Source organism: Pipistrellus hanaki (assembly GCF_964339955.1).
Source record: "Pipistrellus hanaki genome assembly, chromosome: 1".
Lineage (NCBI taxonomy): Eukaryota > Metazoa > Chordata > Mammalia > Chiroptera > Vespertilionidae > Pipistrellus > Pipistrellus hanaki.
Window position 1 is genome coordinate 202,709,949 of NC_140503.1, and position 10,288 is coordinate 202,720,236.

At 47.2% G+C, this 10,288-nt stretch overlaps 1 long non-coding RNA gene across 2 annotated transcripts; it reads left to right on the forward strand.

Annotated features, from left to right (window-relative positions):
• Positions 1 to 32: 32 nt before the first annotated feature.
• LOC311630074 lies at positions 33 to 5,564 on the forward strand. 2 transcript variants are annotated; one of them, XR_014796310.1, is made up of 2 exons: positions 33 to 195; positions 1,466 to 5,564. It is a non-coding gene; the product is annotated as an uncharacterized lncRNA (long non-coding RNA). The 2 variants fall into 2 exon arrangements; XR_014796311.1 differs by having other exon boundaries at positions 179 to 195; positions 611 to 5,564.
• Positions 5,565 to 10,288: the final 4,724 nt, after the last annotated feature.

The window sequence follows — 10,288 nt, forward strand, 5'->3', positions numbered from 1 at the left end:
GGTCGGGAAGACCACCCACCTCCAACGTAGCGGTTTAAGCCGCCGTTGTCGGGTAGGAAGTGACGTTTCTAAGAAGAGGCGGGGCGAAGGCTCGCCCGGAAGTAGTGCCCGATAGACAGGGCGAGTCGAGTGGCCGCGCTGGCCTTCGCCGGAACGTGCGGCGGGGCGTGAGGCGGAAAAAGAAATGCTCCTTGGGTGAGAAGGGGAGTGTGCCGGGGGATCCAGCGGAAGGGGAGCAGGGAGCTGGGAGGGGGTTCGTTTGGAGCTCGTGGAGAAGGGAGAGAGCGGGCGCTGAGGGCAGGCCGCGGCCGGCTGCTGCCGCGAAGGGAGACGGTCCGGGTCGGCCGAGGGCCCCGTCCCGGGGTCTCCAGGTGGAGGCGGCCGCGGCCTTTCCCAGCCTGGGCCTCGGCTGGTGGGAGGTCTGCAGGGGGGAGCAGGCGGCCATTCAGTGTAGATGCAGCTGCCCTACGTGGGCCTCCTTTCGAGGCCTGGTTCACAAAGGGGGGCACCGACCGGGTACTAAACCGGACTGAATGGCACCAGCGTTCACAGGGTGGTTAAGCTAAAGAAATGTTTGTTTGTTTGTTTGTTTGTTTGTTTGTTTAAGAAGGAGTGCTGCCTTCAGGGGGAACTGAGCCTTTAAACTGTTTTTTTAATGGAATTAATTGTATCAGACCAGAGTGAGCATCCCAGTACTCACAGCCATCTAAAGAAGTAGGTTACAGCCCGGCCTCGGCCGATGAACCAGGTGGACAGGGTTCGATTTGGGTCAGGGCACATGCCCGGGTTAGAGGCTCAATCCACTTTGGGGGACGTGAAGGAAACAGCCAGTCAGTGATTCTCTTCATTGATGTTCCCCTCCCTTCCTCCCTCCCTCTCTCTCTCTCTCTCATCCTTCCCTCTGTGAAATCAATGAAAAGTCTATATTTGAAATTTTGACACAACGTTGCATTCAATTACGCACTGTTTTTATATACCTACTATTATATAAATGTCACACATGTGACAGGTAAAAACATGCTTTTTTGGAAAAACAGCGCCATGTGTTGGACTTAAAAGCAACACATCTATACTAAATATTTTACGATTCCATTTCATAACAGTGTTTCCGATTACATTGTTAAATTGAATTTTCATAGATTTTGAGTTACTTTCATTTTGATTTAATTATTTCGTGTGACATTGCGTTGGAATTGAGCTATGTCATTTACCATAGCGTCTGTTTCGTGAGTATAGTTTATTTTTTTATTTTTTCTTTTTTTTTTTTTTTTTTTTTTTTTACTGTTTTCTTATTTTTCAGTGCAGTTGGCGGTGGAATTGAGATATGTCGATTGATCTGCATTTGAATTGAAATATTTCTTTAGTATTTTTTTATTTTTTGTTCTTTGGTGTTTAGTTCATGTTTTTTCCTTTTTTAATGTTTTGCAATTTTATATATTTTTGTTATAACTTTCTTCTTTTTCAGTGCAATCAATCTGCTCTAGTTCATCCAAATAATGCCTCGCAGAAAATCAAACCTAGGTCGTCGTACTCGCGGAGCAGAAGCCGTGCGACGAGTAATTGCGAATCAAACTGAGGAAGAACGGGCATCAGCAAACGAGCGAAACAGACAAAGAATGGCTCAAAAACGTGCCACGGAAACTGCAGAGCAACGTGCAGCCAGACTTGAGGATGCCCGGTTGCGAGCACGGCGATCGCGTTCTGCAGCTTTAAATCGGCTTCGTTCTCAACAGAATGAACGCCACAGGCTGAGAGTGCCCGAAAGTCTAAAACTCGAAACATCAGATCAGCATCAAACACAACTCCATGCTCAGCAATCACGCTATTGCCATCGCCTTGCATTCCAGTACAACCCAGCTGATGATTATAGTTTGAGCTGGCATATTCTCATCGGCACTGTGACTGAAGTGTGTCCTTATTGCAAGGCTCTGAAATTTAATGCAGAAACAAAAGGAATGTGTTGTGTCGCCAGAAAAATTAAACTACCTCAACTTGGAGAACCTCCAGAGCAGGAGATTTCAGGCAAACATTACCTGTAATTCCTCAATCGACACCAGCGAATGAAATAAATGCTTGCATGAAATACTCTACTTTGTGGCGACACGTAAAGGCGTTAAAATTAACTACAAATATGCGTGTCCAGCTGCAAAACAATCTATCAGCTGAAATATTCTCACATCAATTGCTGGAAACTGGGAAAGGAAAGGTGCCAGTTGATCTGACCTCAGGAGGAATTTCACTGCCTCAATTTCTGCAATTTAGTGACTTCAAAAGAAAAATTGGTTGAAAAAGTATTTCCCAATATTCAAACCAATTATAAGAATTACAGTTGGGCATTAGGAAGAGGAGGATCCAAAATGGCTGCACAGGTAAACACCTAACTGCAGACACACACAACAGTTTCAATAAAATACAACTTAAAAAAAGAATCACAATTAGCCGAAACCGGTTTGGCTCAGTGGATGGAGTGTCGGCCTGCGGACTGAAGGTCCCAGGTTCGATTCCGGTCAAGGGCATGTACATTGGTTGCGGGCACATCCCCGGTGTGGGGTGTGCAGGAGGCGGCTGGTCGATGTATTTCTCCCATCGATGTTTCTATCTAGCTCTCTCTCTATCTCTCCCTTCCTCTCTGTGAAAAATCAATAAAATATAGTTAATAAAAAAAAAAAAAGAATCACAATTGGCTGAGTGAACGAGCCATTCTTGTGGCCAAGAACAATGGCGTCTACAAACTTTACAATATTATTCAGTCTAACATTCAAAGCGAGGCAGTCACATACAAGTCTGCTGACACTGTTGAGGAAGCAGATGAAGCAGTTCATTATCCAGCAGAATTTTTGAATTCACTCTTTTATCTGCCAGAGATGCCACCACATGTACTGCAATTGAAAATCGGTATGCCAATTATTATGTTGCAAAATATCAACCAGCCAAAGCTTTGCAACAGCGCGCGGCTTGCAATAAAAAAAAATTAATGAGCAATGATGTAGGAGCATCAATCTTGACAAGACCTTTCAAAGGTGAAGAGGTCCTCATTCCTCATTCCTGTGATTCCAACGGATATGCCATTTCAATTTAAGAGATTGTAATTCCCCATTCGAATGGCGTTTGCAATCACCAACAAAGCTCAGGGCCAATCTTTAGAATTGTGCAGTTTAGATCTAGACACGGATTGCTGCTTTTATATGTTGTGTATTCTAGAGTCTGCAAACCAGACAATCTCTATAACTGCACAGACAATGGAACAACAAAAAATACTATATACTCACAAGCATTGTGAAATTAAACATTAGAAACGTGCACTTTCTCTTTTCTTTGTTTTCCATTTAACCAGACTGAGCCACAGCAACGTGTGGCTGGGTACAGCTAGTATATATATATATAAAGAAAGAAGTAGATTACAGAGCTGCCCGTATATATCTTTTCCTATTGAATCACCTTCCCTTCCTAGCAGTAACGGATTTTCTGAGTTCACTTAATTTTTATGTATTAATAATAGATAATACATCTCTGAATAAATATACTCGATTTAGTTTTATGTTCTAATATGCAAAGGGAGATCCCAGCCACGTCAGGCTCCCGCAGAATATATCAGGTGATTTTGCTTATTAAATCTGAAAGCCTATGATAGGATAATATTAAACTTTACCTTTCACTGTTGCATAAGTGATTATTAATTATAATTTAAAACAGTATAAGATTATTATTATAATTTAAATCTTCAAATATTATATGACCTTGACATTGACCACTAAGTTAAAAGGTACTAACACTATACCAACAACATACTAGTAGTTAATTTCTATCTCTTCTATTTTATAAGGCTAAATCATAGTATAATTGAATTGCCTCATTCTTTTTTTTAAAATATATTTTATTGATTTTTTACAGAGAGGAAGGGAGAGAGAGAGCTAGAAACGTCAGTGAGAGAGAAATATCGACCAGCTGCCTCTTGCACACCCCCTACCGGGGATGTGCCCGCAACCAACGTACATGCCCCTGACTGGAATCGAACCCAGGACCCTTTAGTCCGCAGACCGACGCTCTACCACTGAGCCAAACCGGTTTCGGCACTTCATTCTTTTCTATGTTTATTTCACCTTTATCCTCTAGGTTGGTATTAATATAGACCCTTGTCATACTTCATTGTTTTAATAAACCTCCTTTATGATAATTTAAATGAAGGTATTCAATTCACTGGATTTCACTTCAGAGCTTTGTTATTGGGTTTCTTTACCAAATATTGGTATTTTGTACTATTTTCATATCAAAACAAACATTTTCTATATCTTGTAACTGAAGACCAAACCCAAATATTAACAATAGCATGGAAAACCATTTTAAAATTCATGAATTGTTTATATTACTTTTCCCTAAAATGTTTTAGTTAGAAAAATGATATGCTTTGTTTATATAAGACATGGTGGTTTACTTTATATTAGGAGTTTCAACAAGTAGAAAGGTCAAATGATGTTAATTTCTGGTTTGAACATAATTCCTATAAATTATAAAAACATGCCATCTATTTTTGTCATTGTCTTAACATCACAGAAGAAAAATAAGTTTAGGTTTATGAATAGAATAATGGTGGATATGTGGGTGAGAGACCTATATTTTCCATATTTTATTGTAAAAATCCCTTTCATTTTAATCCAACGAAAGTGTCTTTGCCATCAAATAACCATAGATTGCAGGCATACAGAAATGATGAATACTCAGGCCTTCACAATCTTCAAGGAGTGAAAGTAAAACAGTAAAGTACATTCACAAATACAGCAATTATAATACATCGTAGACTGTAAGAGCAATGAGGAATTATATAAATAAAATGTCTTAAGAGCACAGAGAGGGGTAATTATCATATAGATGGGAATTATTGAACTGCAACAAGACTTGCTTGAATTGTGTTGTACCCATGGTGTGGAAAAGTGTGGGGGGTTTTTTGTGTTTGGTTTTTTTTAATATATTTTATTGATTTTTTTTTTTTTTTTTTTTTTACAGAGAGGAAGGGGGAGAGAGAGAGAGAGAGCTAGAAACGTTGAGAGAGAAACATCCACCAGCGAGAAACATCCACCAGCTGCCTCTTGCACACCCCCTACTGTGGATGTGCCCACAACCAACATATATGCCCTCAACCAACGTACATGCCCTTGACCGGAATCGAACCTGGGACCTTTCAGTCCGCAGACAGACGCTCTACCACTGAGCCAAACCAGTTTCGGCAGAAAAGTGGGTTTTTGATAAGTAAATCCAACCTAGTACCAGGAATGCTCAGGGCCTACTCAAGAAGGCAAATAATCCTTTTCACTAATAATTACAGGGTAAATTAAGATTGTTGTTAGAGTCTTTGATTTGACAGTAAAATATTAGTGAAGTTTTCAGACTAATTTAAGTTGGACAGTGATTTAACATCTTTTTCTTGTCCTGGTGACAGGGGAGGTTCCAGGTCGTGGTGCTCCATAAACCTGGGTCCCTGAAAGGACATGGAACACTTCTCCCCACCCTCATTCATACTGAATTTTGGAGGACACAGAGTTTAAGTAAAAATGAAATCTTTGTTTTAAGCTACTGAGATTTGAGTTACTAGAAAATAATCTAGTCCATTCTTCGGCAAACTGTGCCTCTTGAGCCACATGCAGCTCTTTGGCCCCTTGAGTGTGGCTCTTCCACAAAATACCATGGCCTGGGTGAGTCTATTTTGAAGAAGTGGCGTTAGAAGAAATTTAAGTTTAAAAAACTTGGCTCTCAGCAGCAGCTGCCAGGCTGGGAGCGGCCAGGCCCGGAGCAGCCGGGTCTGGTGCGGCCAGGCCCGGAGCAGCGGCTGCCAGGCTGGGAGCGGCCAGGCCCGGAGCAGCGGCTGCCAGGCTGGGAGCGGCCAGGCCCGGAGCAGCCGGGTCTGGTGCGGCCAGGCCCGGAGCAGCGGCTGCCAGGCTGGGAGCGGCCAGGCCCGGAGCAGCCGGGTCTGGTGCGGCCAGGCCCGGAGCAGCGGCTGCCAGGCTGGGAGCGGCCAGGCCCGGAGCAGCCGGGTCTGGTGCGGCCAGGCCAGGAGCAGCGGCTGCCAGGCTGGGAGCGGCCAGGCCCGGAGCAGCCGGGTCTGGTGCGGCCAGGCCCGGAGCAGCGGCTGCCAGGCTGGGAGCGGCCAGGCCCGGAGCAGCGGCTGCCAGGCTGGGAGCGGCCAGATCCGGAGCAGCAGCTGCCAGGCTGGGAGCGGCCAGGCCCGGAGCAGCCGGGTCTGGTGCGGCCAGGCCAGGAGCAATGGCTTCCAGGCTGGGAGCAGCCAGGCCCGGAGCAGCGGCTGTCAGGCTGGGAGCGGCCAGGCCAGAGCAACTAGGTCGGGAGCGGCAGTGACCAGACCCGGAGCAGCTGGTTGTGGAACGAACCAGAGCAACAGAGGCCAGGCCCAGAGCAGCCAGGCCCGAAACAGCTCGCTCCTCGCCTGTACCTGCCCACAGCTGCCTCTCAGACATGGCTGGAAACTTTTGCAGGAACTTGAGGGTCTGCTGAATCAAGTGATGAAGGCTTACATCTGGATGTGTTGAGTTAGTATAGCGCTGGGGTGCTGATCTGTGAGTGCCTTGGGTGGGGCCTGGATGAGGCTGGTTGACCTATTTGGAAATGTCTTTTGTGTGAAGTGTATCATTGGGCATGTGGAGGTATTATTGATATGAGAAAATGCTAAGTAACAGATTTACTATCTGAAAAGGGATTTACTATCGGGGAAAGGGAGGGAGGAAGAGACTGAACATAAACTGTGCACCTATGGATGAGGACAATGGGGGATGGGGAGGGGGCAGAGGGTGGGGTGGGAACCTGGTGGAGGGGGGAAGAAAAGAGGAACCTTTGTAATAATATGAACAATAAAGATTGATTTAAAATAAATAAATAAATAAATAAATAAATAAATAAATAAATAAAAATAAAAAACTTGGCTCTCAAAAGAAATTTCAAGCGTTGTACTGTTGATATTTGGCTCTGCTGACTAATGAGTTTAGCTAACATTGATCCTAGTCCATTCTGACTATGCAGAAAGGAGTAGAATTATCACAATGGAAAACATAAAATATGTGGCTGTGACTTAGAGCCTCAATGGTGGTGGCAAGGAAACTGTTAGAGGCTGGAAAGTTAGTAATCCGTGTTAGCTGTGGTAACATATGTGAGTCTTCCATTCTTCACCTTGACTGTGGTTATCCTGACTCTGTCCCATCACTGTACATAAATGTGTGTGTGTGTGTGTGTGTGTGTGTGTGTGTGTGTGTGTGTGTGTGTAAGCAGAGAGGGATAATTCTTTGTCTTTTGAGGACCCTATAACAATAGAAGCTTATTCCTGTTCTAACATAGAGACTATCAGCCATCACCCAGAGATGCTAAACTGAGTTATATGCCATTACTGAATAGAACTTCTGGATTATCTCACTTGTGATAGGGGTGAATATATTTTGTAGTGTAAAGAGAGTGAACTGTAAATTGATGACTAGAAAGATGGATTGCAGTAATCATTGGTGCTCTTCACCAGTAAATTCTGATTATCTTTGTTCTGGAAAAATAGGAGGATTGCACTTCTGAACTCCCTTGAAAAATAGGCATGCCTGTATCATTTGCTTTTATCAAAGAAACGTGACTTGTATCACTTTCAGGAAGAACCAATTCATCATTCATCTTCCTTGGACCTATCATGCAGGTGGGGAAGTTACAATGATTGGAGCTGTCCTAAATGATCAGGTTGCTTGGTAACAAGGACTTGCTCTGAAGCTCCACCCCCACAATTTTGGACCCTTTGTTAGGGCTTATGGCTGCATCATAAACTAGACCATCCTAACTAATGTCATTTACTGTAAAAGTGATCAGAAAGCTACAAATGCTGATAGCTGGAAATTACAAGTGGGATCATAATTGAAACTATCTACTGATAATTCCTAAAGCACGTTCATGAGAGATTTTACTTCTCTAAATGGGACCATTCTAGAAAGGTGATTTGGAGATTTCAAACTTCATTTTCTTAATCTGTAAAAGTGTAGAATTATATCTTCACTGTTGAGAGGTAGTGATGAGCAATGAAATACTTCCTTGTAGGAAAACAGAAAAAAGCAAGGAAAGATGGATAAGGATAAACTACAAAACACGGAGGGTAGTACTGAACTCGAAATTCATAGGAGTTTCCAGGAAGAATTACAACATATTTCCCACATACTTGTTCATACGTTTTCAGTAATACACAGAACTTCTTAGTAAATTTTGGGTTCAGCCCCCTGCACATATACAGAAACACAAGCACAATTGTGATGCAAAAGTCAAAAGTGTCACTGAAGTTTAAATGAAAAACTCATTCTGAAGAAAAAGTATTTTCTCAAGCATAGAGTAGAATACGTTCCATAACATTTGTAAAGTGCCACACTTTATGTAGAAGGGTCAATCAGGTGAAAGATGTCACGGTACAGAAGTTTCAATGGGTCGCTGTCCTCCAGGAGTTTACATTTTGCGGAGGATAACAAGTTTCCTCTTTGGGGGTTTTACATCCAGTCACACCCAATGCCCTCCGTAAATAATTCTCGGTGAAAAGCCCCGCATCTTTTCCTTAAGCCTTACACATATTCAGTTTCCGAAATCTCTTCGCCCTGGAAACTTACGTTAAGGAGGGATCTCTCTGGATATTTCGCCATTATTTGGGATGCGGCCCAATGACCAGCCTGCTTTTTCCCTGCAGTGGCGAGATGACAGTGACCCCCCCAAAAAATTTCCAGCCCTTAAAGCACTAAGTGTAGCTTGAACCGTTCAGAAGCGGTCTACTCTTGCGATTTTCACCGCCCTTATATGGTAGAACCTAAAGAAGTTGAGGAGGCTCGATCACAGCAGTTCCGGGTGCAGGGCGTTGGAGGCCAAGTCCACCAGAGGCGCAACGCAAAGGAGTCCAAGGACCAAGCACAAGTGTGCAAGGAGGACTGAAGAGTGCCCATCCCTGCTGGACTACAAGGACCAGCATGCATGGCGCCGCGGCGTCCGGCTCCGCTCTGGGACTCTGGCGCAACGGAGCCTGGGAAGTGAAGTCTGCGTGCGGCCCAAGTCTCTTAGGGAAGGCATGGCACTCAGGTTCCCGGCCGGGCCGGGAGCCTCTCGCTTTCGCTCCGGGATTTCGCGGGCGGCGGGAGCAGTATGGCTCTCTGGAGTAAACTCCGGGCCGGAGGAGGCGCCGGCGAGGGGATGGGGAGGCGGGGTCAGCGGAAGCGGCAGGTTGCTTCCTCCTCCTCGCGCTCTCTCCCCTCCCCGCCTCTCCGGGACGGGGAAGGCTGGGCCGAGGGAAGGTAGTGACATGTGTCAATCAACTCCCCTTCGGGGGGCGCGCGCCCCTGCCTCGTGCCTGCGCGGCTCGTATGTAAATGAGGGCGCGTGACGCGGGACGCAGATGAACTGAGGAAGAGAGGGAATGGCCGCCGCCGCCGCCGCCGCCGCTCAGTGCCGGAGCCCTCGGTGCGCGGCGGAGAGGAGAGGATTCCGGCGGGAGCTCGACTCCTGGCGCCACCGCCTCATGCACTGTGTGGGTAAGAGAGGCTCGGGCTGGGGCCGCGCGCCGCGCCGCGCCGTCCGCCGCGCCCGCGGAGTTTGGGCTGAGGGCTGAGTTGTCTGCCGTCCGGCCAGTTCAATGGGGAGCGGGCTGGCGGCGGCCCGGGCTCGCCTTTTGTCTGGGGGCTCCGGCCCGGCGCCTCCGCGCCCCTTCCTTCCCTCCGGAGCTGTTGGCTCCCCGCGAACTGTTAGTTCGGACCCGCTCGCCCGGCCCCCGGGGCAGCCGCTCGCTCGCTCGCTCGCGCTGTCCCCAAACTCCGCGGCGCCCCCGGCCCCCGGCGGCCGCCCTGTCAGGGGGAGGAAGCGGCCCGGCGGCGGCGGCCGGGCGGAGGGGAGCCGCGGAGGAAGGCGGGCTGGTCCGCGCCCCCGCCGGGCGCTCACACACCCCCTTCTCGCCGCCGCCGCCGCCGGGGGCAGGGCCGGCCGCCCTGACCGAGTTCCAGAGGAGGGCGTCCCGGGCGCCCGTACCCCGTAAAACCCCCCGCACCCCGGGCGCCCGAGGGGCGGAGGCGCCCCGCTCTGCCCTCTCGGCGGCGCTCGGCGGCGGCGCGGTGTGTGCCCCTTTAAGAAGGAGCCGCTGGAGCGCGGGCGGTTGGGATTTGAAGTTCTTCCTCCTTGGAGGGGAGGCTCTAACTATATAGTGAATTTTCCCCCCTCCCCTCCGGCAGTCCCAGTTCTAGTCAGGAGACCTAGTAAGACCCATCTCATACTTTTGCTTTTGTCCTTGTTATTT